Source organism: Cherax quadricarinatus, chromosome 21 (assembly GCF_038502225.1).
Source record: "Cherax quadricarinatus isolate ZL_2023a chromosome 21, ASM3850222v1, whole genome shotgun sequence".
Lineage (NCBI taxonomy): Eukaryota > Metazoa > Arthropoda > Malacostraca > Decapoda > Parastacidae > Cherax > Cherax quadricarinatus.
In genome coordinates, this window is record NC_091312.1 from 4,210,230 (window position 1) to 4,220,256 (window position 10,027).

The 10,027-nt window shown below is 45.9% G+C and overlaps 1 protein-coding gene across 2 annotated transcripts in view; it reads right to left on the reverse strand.

The window, feature by feature from the left end:
- Ptp36E (protein tyrosine phosphatase 36E) overlaps positions 1 to 10,027 on the reverse strand; it is a 360,518-nt gene that overhangs the window by 294,883 nt on the left and 55,608 nt on the right. The window lies entirely within an intron of this gene.

Genomic DNA, 10,027 nt, shown 5'->3' on the forward strand with positions numbered 1-10,027 from the left:
AGTAAACTTCTTTATTATCTTCGGTCTGAAGCCATAATGCTTGGCACAGAATCTTCCCCACAAAATCAACTACTATACATTAAAAACAACTTACAAGCATCTATGGGATGGCGTCTGCCTACTGAGGATGTCACAGTGGCGAGTGCTGGGCTCTGATTGTCCAGTTAATGTTTACAGTGTTGGGCTCTGTGTGTCCAGTTAATATTTACAGTGTTAGGCTCTGATGGTCCGGTTAATGTTTACGGTGTTGGGCTCTGTGTGTCCAGTTAATATTTACAGTGTTAGGCTCTGATGGTCTAGTTAATGTTTACAGTGTTGGGCTCTGATGTTTACAGTGCTGGGTTCTGAGTGTCCACTCACTGTATATGTTTAGCTAACAGTTCAGGTGTTTGTGTGTAGCACGTTAGTGTTGCAAGCTGTGGATAATGCTCATTAACCTCCATCTTGTAAACGGGTGGAGGTTAATAGACATGAACCTGACTCTATGAAAGAGCCTTAGGACACCACATAGGTAAGGCCCCAGTACACGTAGAAACACTACGTGGCACGACTATTAGCTCCAGAGGAGGAAACCAATCATAGATTGCAGGAAGGGCTATGATTGCTGGGTAGGGTTAAACCATGATAAAGTCTCTACAAGAAGAAACTAAGAGTTTTTCTTTAGAGCACAGAGTAAGTTGACTCTGGTCAGCTCTCTCACAGGGACAGGATGCCAAATCTTCTCTGGATTAGCTGGTATACACTACATCATACCTTTTGATTCATATTGAATCTCTTCTCGAATTTCGTACTAGTTCATCACGTTACCAATATTAGCAGGAAAATCTCTGATAGAACAAAATAATGTTGCATATATATATATATATATAATATATATATATATAAAAAAATAATAAAATAAAAATATATATATATATATATATATATATATATATATATATATATATATATATATATATATTCATGATTCATAACCACTTATAAGAAGAAGTAGCTGAGGGAAGGTTTTAAGTAGTGCCGGGAGAAAGTAGGTCACGTATGACTCAGTACGTGACTAATTGATTTCTTTCTATTTTTTTTAAATTTATAATAGGTATGTAACCGATAACGTCGAAACATGATTAACTTTGTAGCTACGAAGGTCTTCCACGGGGCGGGAGTTCTCGAAGATGTATGTGCGAAACATGACAGCTACAGCAAGCCTCGTGAGGCTGCCTGGCGGGTCGTCGAGAGCTCCCGCCGCTCTCCCAACATCAGAGGAATATAACGAAGCACACACAGAACAGGATGAAGACAAAGAGAACCAAACAGAGCACGATGAGGAATATGGTGATGGGCACCATGACCATTTTCGCAGTCTCGATATAGATGATCAGTCCCAAAATGAGGGCCAAGTGGATGACACACACAAGGAGCTTTGTGTTCCACCACCCTGTGGACGACTCCACGTCACCAACTGAGCTATCCTCGTAAGTCACCGTAGGAGAGTCACAAGGCTCTCTCTCAGGTAAGTCATTCTCTCTACTGACTTCGCCTCCAAGCAACTCACCAATGCTCGTGATTCTTGAAATTGGATTTTTATCTTTATGGTCCACCTTAACATTGACCAAGAGATTCGACACATGAATCTCGGGCCAGAATTTTTCTTCTCGTGTACTTGAGGAGGCCAGAAGTCTGGCAACCCGCAGTTCGTAGCTCCGGACAGCAGCAGCTGGAACAGTGGCCTCTTCAATTATTAGTTCTTCAGAGTACCACAGCTGGCGCTGGGGAGGACTGGGGGCTGCAACGACGTTAGTCATTCATTCACCTGCCTACCAACTTTCATTGTTCATACGTATAGTCTTAGTTTCTAATTAGCGTCTGTGTATCCGTAGAGAAGTTTTCCTCTGTGAAATTAATTCTCAAATTTTCGATAGCTAAGCAGCAGAGTGCAGTACCGTGGAAGAGAGTGCACCACTGTGGAAGAGAGTGCACCACTGTGGAAGAGAGTGCACCACCGTGGAAGAGAGTACACCACCGTGGAAGAGAGTGCACCACCGCGGAAGAGAGTGCACCACCGTGGAAGCGAGTGCACCACCTTGGAAGCGAGTGCACCACCTTGGAAGCGAGTGCACCACAGTAAATCTTATTATTAATAATATTTATTATCTTGAGTTGGTATTCCACACAGTTTATTCAAACATTTCTCTATACATCGTCGTTCTTCAATGTGTCTGGCTGAAAGATAAAACAAAAATCACACAGTAAATGACAACACAGCTGGATGGCAGGATCGCAAGATGACTCTAACAATCACACACACACGATAAGACTTTAAATTTATTGTGATAGTCTGCTCACGTATGTCAAATGATGTAAAATTGAATTTTTTTTATTCTGGCAAGACTACTGACGTTTAATGTCTCGTGGATACCTAAGATGACAGGTACACCCAGGTATACCTTCCAAAATTTCTGTTTACGTCCATTATACTCGCACCTTTACTTACCTATCTGCTGTTTAATTCCTTTTATTCCTCTAATATTTCCTTTTTATAAACAAATAACCCGCCCATAGGAGAAAGAAACTTACGACGTTTCGGTCCGACTTGGACCATTGTCATTGGTCCAAGTCGGACCGAAAGGTCGCCATAAGCTTCTTACTCCCATGTGCGGGTTATTTGTGTATTCAACCTGGAATGCCGGGTCTGGGACCAAGCCCTGAGAGGTCAGGTCTGGGACCAAGCCCTGGGAAACCACCAAAATATAACAGCCAATAATAAAGCCTCAGCCCATAGCCTAGAAATTTGCAACCCAGTAATGAACAGTAATGCTCAAAACAGTCCATTGTTCATGTTGTGCAACTCAATCATTGCTCAGAGATTTGAGACCCAATCCTTGACCAATGACGTGCTACTCAACAATGCAATGTGTCATAATGTCAGGATTATTCATCATGTGACAGTGTCACACGCCAACTTATTACGTCTGTCAACTCATCACATTCCATATCAACTAGCAATTAATTCACATAAATGGTGGGAATCGAACCCATGGCACAGGAGACCTGAAACTTAAAGCTCCGTGATTTCTTTGCAATCGCGTTATTGTAATTTCGTGAGTCGACGAACAGTACACTGCGCCTTGTTAGTGTCAGCATAACTTCCCGTTTCAGAAAAAGAGGTTGAAATAGCTTTAAATATCTCTTGAGAGTACAGGAGGGCCCCGCTTATACATCAGGTTAAGTTCCATACTACCGCTGTAAAGCGAAAATCGCTGTAAAGTGAATCATAACTTTATTTTTAACTTTCAAATGCATATTAAAGCACAATAACATGTTCGCATTTTCAAATATTAAGTGAGCAATAGAGGCAGGTCTAAAAACTACATGTACAAAACACTCATTACTTACCTTAAAATATTTTCGTACTTAGCTTATAGCGAGTGGTGAAAATTTTTATTGTAGGAAGTCTGAATAAATGAAGAATGGGTATAATTGAAAACCGCTGTATTAGTGATACACTGTAATACGAAGCGCCGTAAAGAGAGACCTGCCTGTATCCAACACCTGCGGCAGTTTCTCCAGCACCAAAACTGGATAAATGTCATCTTGCTGTACAGGCTATCTAAAACATTGCAATATCAAATTGCAATAATTTTTCATAACTAATATTAATGATGATTTAATAATATAGTATTAATTAAAAATTAGTAGGTTATATATATCATGTGTCAATATAAGATCTTCTGTATACAACGTCTTCTGAACCTTTCTTTAAGCCTCAAAGGTTCTAATTCCTTTATATTATGTGTAAGGTTGCTGAGAACTTTTCTTACTTAAATATTCATGAACAGGGTGGAAGTTGTCCACTTTGTGTGGGTGTGGATGAGTAGGGTGGAAGTGGTCTACCCTGTGTGGATATGGATGAGGTGGATGGAAGCCGTTCACCCTGTGTGGATGTGGATGACTATGGTAGAAGTCGTCCACCCTGTGTGGGCGTGAATGAGCAGGATGGAAGTCGTCCACCCTGTATGGGTGTGGATGACCAGGTTGGAAGTCGTCCACCCTGTGTGGATCTGGATGAGGTGGGTGGAAGCCGTTCACCCTGTGTGGATGTGGCTGGGGTGGGTGGAAGCCGTTCACCCTGTGTGGATGTGGATGACTATGGTAGAAGTCGTCCACCCTGTGTGGGCGTGAATGAGCAGGATGGAAGTCGTCCACCCTGTATGGGTGTGGATGACCAGGCTGGAAGTCGTCCACCCTGTGTGGGTGTGGATGGGCAGGTCGAAAGTCTCCACCTTGTGTGGGTGTGGATGGGCAGGTCGGAAGTCGTCCACCCTGTGTGGGTGTGGATGGGCAGGTCGGAAGTCGCCAACCCTGTGTGGGTGTGGATGAGCAGGGTGGAAGTCGTCCACCCTGTGTGGGTGTGGATGGGCAGGTCGGAAGTCGTCCACCCTGTGTGGGTGTGGATGAACAGGGTGGAAGTCGTCCACCTTGTGTGGATGTGGATGGGTAGGGTGGAAGCCGTTCACCTTGTGTGGGTGTGGATGGGCAGGTCGGAAGTCGTCCACGCTATGTGGGTGTGGATGAGAAGTGTGGAAGTCGTCCATCTTGTGTGGGTGTGGATGAGGAGTGTGGAAGTCGTCCACCTTGTGTGGGTGTGGATGAGCAGGGTGGAAGTCGTCCACCCTGTGTGGGTGTGGATGAGCAGGGTGGAAGTCGTCCACCCTGTGTGGGTGTGGATGAGCAGGGTGGAAGTCGTCCACCCTGTGTGGGTGTGGATGAGCAGGGTGGAAGTCGTCCACCCTGTGTGGGTGTGGATGAAGGTCTCTCTCCACTGCTTAGTTTTAACTGAAGAACTAAGTTGACGTTCAATATTGTAAGCAAGTGGTGAGTGGTCACGACCCGTGACGGTGTTACAAGTGGATGAAGGTCGTCCACCCAGTGTGGGTGTGGATGAGCAGGGTGGAAGTCGTCCACTCAGGGTGGAAGTCGTCCACCCTGTGCTGTAGTGGAAGTTGTGGGTAACTGAACCCTGTGTGGGTGTGGATGAGAAGTCTAAGTTGACGTTCAATATTGTAAGCAGGGTGGAAGTCGTCCACCCTGTGGTGAGAGCAGGGTGGTCACGACCCCACCCTGTGACGGTGTTACAAGTGGTGAGTGGTCACGACCCGTGACGGTGTTACAAGTGGTGAGTGGTCACGACCCGTGACGGTGTTACAAGTGGTGAGTGGTCACGACCCGTGACGGTGTTACAAGTGGTGAGTGGTCACGACCCGTGACGGTGTTACAAGTGGTGAGTGATCACGACTCGTGACGGTGTTACAAGTAGTGAGTGGTCTCGACCCGTGACGGTGTTACAAGTGGTGAGTGGTCACGACCCGTGACGGTGTTACAAGTGGTGAGTGATCACGACCCGTGACGGTGTTACAAGTGATGAGTGGTCACGACCCGTGACGGTGTTACAAGTGGTGAGTGATCACGACCCGTGACGGTGTTACAAGTGGTGAGTGATCACGACCCGTGACGGTGTTACAAGTGGTGAGTGGTCACGACCCGTGACGGTGTTACAAGTGGTGAGTGGTCACGACCCGTGACGGTGTTACAAGTGGTGAGTGGTCACGACCCGTGACGGTGTTACAAGTGGTGAGTGATCACGACCCGTGACGGTGCTACAAGTGGTGAGTGGTCACGACCCGTGACGGTGTTACAAGTGGTGAGTGGTCACGACCCGTGACGGTGTTACAAGTGGTGAGTGGTCACGACCCGTGACGGTGTTACAAGTGGTGAGTGATCACGACCCGTGACGGTGTTACAAGTGGTGAGTGGTAACGACCCGTGACGGTGTTACAAGTGGTGAGTGATCACGACCCGTGACGGTGTTACAAGTGGTGAGTGATCACGACCCGTGACGGTGTTACAAGTGGTGAGTGATCACGACCCGTGACGGTGTTACAAGTGGTGAGTGATCACGACCCGTGACGGTGTTACAAGTGGTGAGTGATCACGACCCGTGACGGTGCTACAAGTGGTGAGTGATCACGACCCGTGACGGTGTTACAAGTGGTGAGTGATCACGACCCGTGACGGTGTTACAAGTGGTGAGTGATCACGACCCGTGACGGTGTTACAAGTGGTGAGTGATCACGACCCGTGACGGTGCTACAAGTGGTGAGTGATCACGACCCGTGACGGTGTTACAAGTGGTGAGTGATCACGACCCGTGACGGTGTTACAAGTGGTGAGTGATCACGACCCGTGACGGTGTTAACGTCACACTTGGTGTAACCAGAACTGCTGTCGCATCTTATACAAGTTAGACCAACCTAGGCTGCCTAAGATCATCCAAACACTTTTAATATCCTTAGACGTTTAAGATCTTTCTTAAAGGTTTAAGATCTTTCTTAAAGGTTTAAAATTTTTCTTAATGGTTTAAAATCTTTCTTAAAGGTTTAAGATCTTTCTTAAAGGTTTGAGATCTTTGTTAAAGGTTTAACGTCTTTCTTAAAGGTTTGAGATCTCTGTTAAAGGTTTAACGTCTTTCTTAAAGGTTTAAGATCTTTTTTAAAGGTTTAAGATCTTCCTATTGTTAAGAAAGATTTAAATATTTCTCAGACGTTAAGTACCATCGTCAGAAAATCAAGATGGCGGCCTGAAATACCACACACAAATCTCTATACATTTATAGAGATCAGGTGAGAGGCTAAAACAGACCCCAATCAAATAAAAAAGACCGATATCAGTGTAAGAAAGCCAAGACTCTTCAGCATCCTCCCTTCATGCATAAGGGGGTTTACCAACAGACTCATGGCTGTCTTCAAGAGGGAATTGGATAAGTTCCTTAAAGTGAGTTCCTGACTAGCTGGGCTGTGGTGCGTAGGCTTGACTGCACGCTACTGGCGCCAACAGCCTGATGGCCCCAGGAACAGACTACGGGTAGATATGTAGACGCAAAGTAGATAAACTCCATTAGATTTCTTAGGCATGTTTTATGTCGGTCAGTGTCCTATTATTATAATTATCATTATCATTAATTATTATTATTATTATTATTATTATTATTATTATTATTATTATTATTATTATTGGGACATTAAGCCCGTGTGGGTCATCCAGCAGAAAGTAATGGACGCTTGATCATTCGTCCGATATGTACGGTACAACTAGAATTTTCACTGTTTTTAAATAATGAACGATTCATCTGAAGCTCCATGAACGATCCATTTAGAGCCCCGTGAACGATCCATTTAGAGCCCCTTGAACGATCCATTTAGAGCCCCTTGAACGATCCATTTAGAGCCCCTTGAACGATCCATTTAGAGCCCCTTGAGCGATCCATTTAGAGCCCCGTGAACGATCCATTTAGAGCCCCGTGAACGATCCATTTAGAGCCCCTTGAACGATCCATTTAGAGCCCCTTGAACGATCCATTTAGAGCCCCTTGAACGATCCATTTAGAGCCCCATGAACGATCCATTTAGAGCCCCGTGAACGATCCATTTAGAGCCCCTTGAACGATCCATTTAGAGCCCCTTGAACGATCCATTTAGAGCCCCTTGAACGATCCATTTAGAGCCCCTTGAACGATCCATTTAGAGCCCCGTGAACGATCCATTTAGAGCCCCGTGAACGATCCATTTAGAGCCCCTTGAACGATCCATTTAGAGCCCCTTGAACGATCCATTTAGAGCCCCGTGAACGATCCATTTAGAGCCCCGTGAACGATCCATTTAGAGCCCCGTGAACGATCCATTTAGAGCCCCGTGAACGATCCATTCGCAATTATTAACAGTGATTTATTTTACGCTTATGTTTCTCTTAATTAGGTAGAATTTTTGTAAATTAATGAGTCAGTCTGGACCCAGCTCCCAAGATCTGGCCCTAATAGACCGAAATTAGTATGCCAGTGCCGATAGACCGTGTCAGTCAGGTGTCGGTGTATTCACTCTGAGATGGTATACGAGTGTTTAAACTTGATAAATTGCAAAGAAGTTAAAAGGTGCTACAGTGTTGCAAGGTTATTTATCAGCCGAGATTTTAAGAGCTGTTGATGTTGCTCGTTGCTACAAGTTGATACAAGGCCAGTGTCCCCAGAGAGAGAGAGAGAGAGAGAGAGAGAGAGAGAGAGATGGCATTGAGACAGCTAGGGAGAGACAGGCGAGACAGCCAGAGGAGATGGGTTCTGAGAGACCTGGGCAAGTTAATACACAAGAAATGGCTGGAAAAAAATAGATTTGAGAAACAGACTCAGGCTAAGGAGTTGAATTTAAGGATGTAAACATTAAACAGGACCAGTCTGAGAAGTTCAACGGTGACGTTAATGTTGAACATTGAACAGAAGCTTGGACACTGAGGAATCAGGGGAAAGACTTGAAGAATGAAAGTTCAAGGAAGACCTAAAGTCTGTAAGCTCAAGGGCGACCTAAAAGTTAAGGGTACAGAGGAAGGCAAACACGGGTTCAGGGAACTCGGTTTAAAGTCAGAAGGGTTCTAGTGAGAGGGAAGGGGTCTAGTGAGAGGGAAGGGTTCTAGTGAGAGGGAAGGGGTCTAGTGAGAGGGAAGGGTTCTAGTGAGAGGGAAGGGGTCTAGTGAGAGGGAAGTGTTCTAGTGAGAGGGAAGGGTTCTAGTGAGAGGAAAGGGTTCTAGTGAGAGGGAAGGGTTCTAGTGAGAGGGAAGGGTTCTAGTGAGAGGGAAGGGTTCTAGTGAGAGGGAAGGGTTCTAGTGAGAGGAAAGGGTTCTAGTGAGAGGGAAGGGTTCTAGTGAGAGGGAAGGGTTCTAGTGAGAGGGAAGGGTTCTATTGAGAGGGAAGGGTTCTAGTGAGAGGGAAGGGTTCTAGTGAGAGGGAAGGGTTCTAGTGAGAGGAAAGGGTTCTAGTGAGAGGGAAGGGTTCTATTGAGAGGGAAGGGTTCTATTGAGAGGGAAGGGTTCTATTGAGAGGGAAGGGTTCTAGTGAGAGGGAAGGGTTCTAGTGAGAGGGAAGGGTTCTAGTGAGAGGGAAGGGTTCTAGTGAGAGGGAAGGGTTCTAGTGAGAGGGAAGGGTTCTATTGAGAGGGAAGGGTTCTAGTGAGAGGAAAGGGTTCTAGTGAGAGGGAAGGGTTCTAGTGAGAGGGAAGGGTTCTAGTGAGAGGGAAGGGTTCTAGTGAGAAAGAAGGGTTCTATTGAGAGGGAAGGGTTCTAGTGAGAGGGAAGGGTTCTAGTGAGAGGGAAGGGTTCTATTGAGAGGGAAGGGTTCTAGTGAGAGGAAAGGGTTCTAGTGAGAGGGAAGGGTTCTAGTGAGAGGGAAGGGTTCTATTGAGAGGGAAGGGTTCTAGTGAGAGGGAAGGGTTCTATTGAGAGGGAAGGGTTCTAGTGAGAGGAACGGGTTCTATTGAGAGGTAAGGGTTCTAGTGAGAGGGAAGGGTTCTAGTGAGAGGAAAGGGTTCTAGTGAGAGGGAAGGGTTCTATTGAGAGGGAAGGGTTCTAGTGAGAGGGAAGGGTTCTAGTGAGAGGGAAGGGTTCCATTGAGAGGGAAGGGTTCTAGTGAGAGGAAAGTGTTCTAGTGAGAGGGAAGGGTTCTAGTGAGAGGGAAAGGTTCTATTGAGAGGGAAGGGTTCTAGTGAGAGGGAAGGGTTCTATTGAGAGGGAAGGGTTCTAGTGAGAGGAAAGGGTTCTATTGAGATGGAAGGGTTCTAGTGAGAGGGAAGGGTTCTAGTGAGAGGAAAGGGTTCTAGTGAGAGGGAAGGGTTCTAGTGAGAGGGAAGGGTTCTAGTGAGAGGGAAGGGTTCTAGTGAGAGGGAAGGGTTCTATTGAGAGGGAAGGGTTCTAGTGAGAGGAAAGGGTTCTAGTGAGAGGGAAGGGTTCTAGTGAGAGGGAAGGGTTCTATTGAGAGGGAAGGGTTCTAGTGAGAGGGAATGGTTCTATTGAGAGGGAAGGGTTCTAGTGAGAGGGAAGGGTTCTATTGAGAGGGAAGGGTTCTAGTGAGAGGGAAGGGTTCTATTGAGAGGAAAGGGTTTTAGTGAGAGGGAAGGGTTCTATTGAGAGGGAAGGGTTCTAGTGAGAGGGAAGGGTT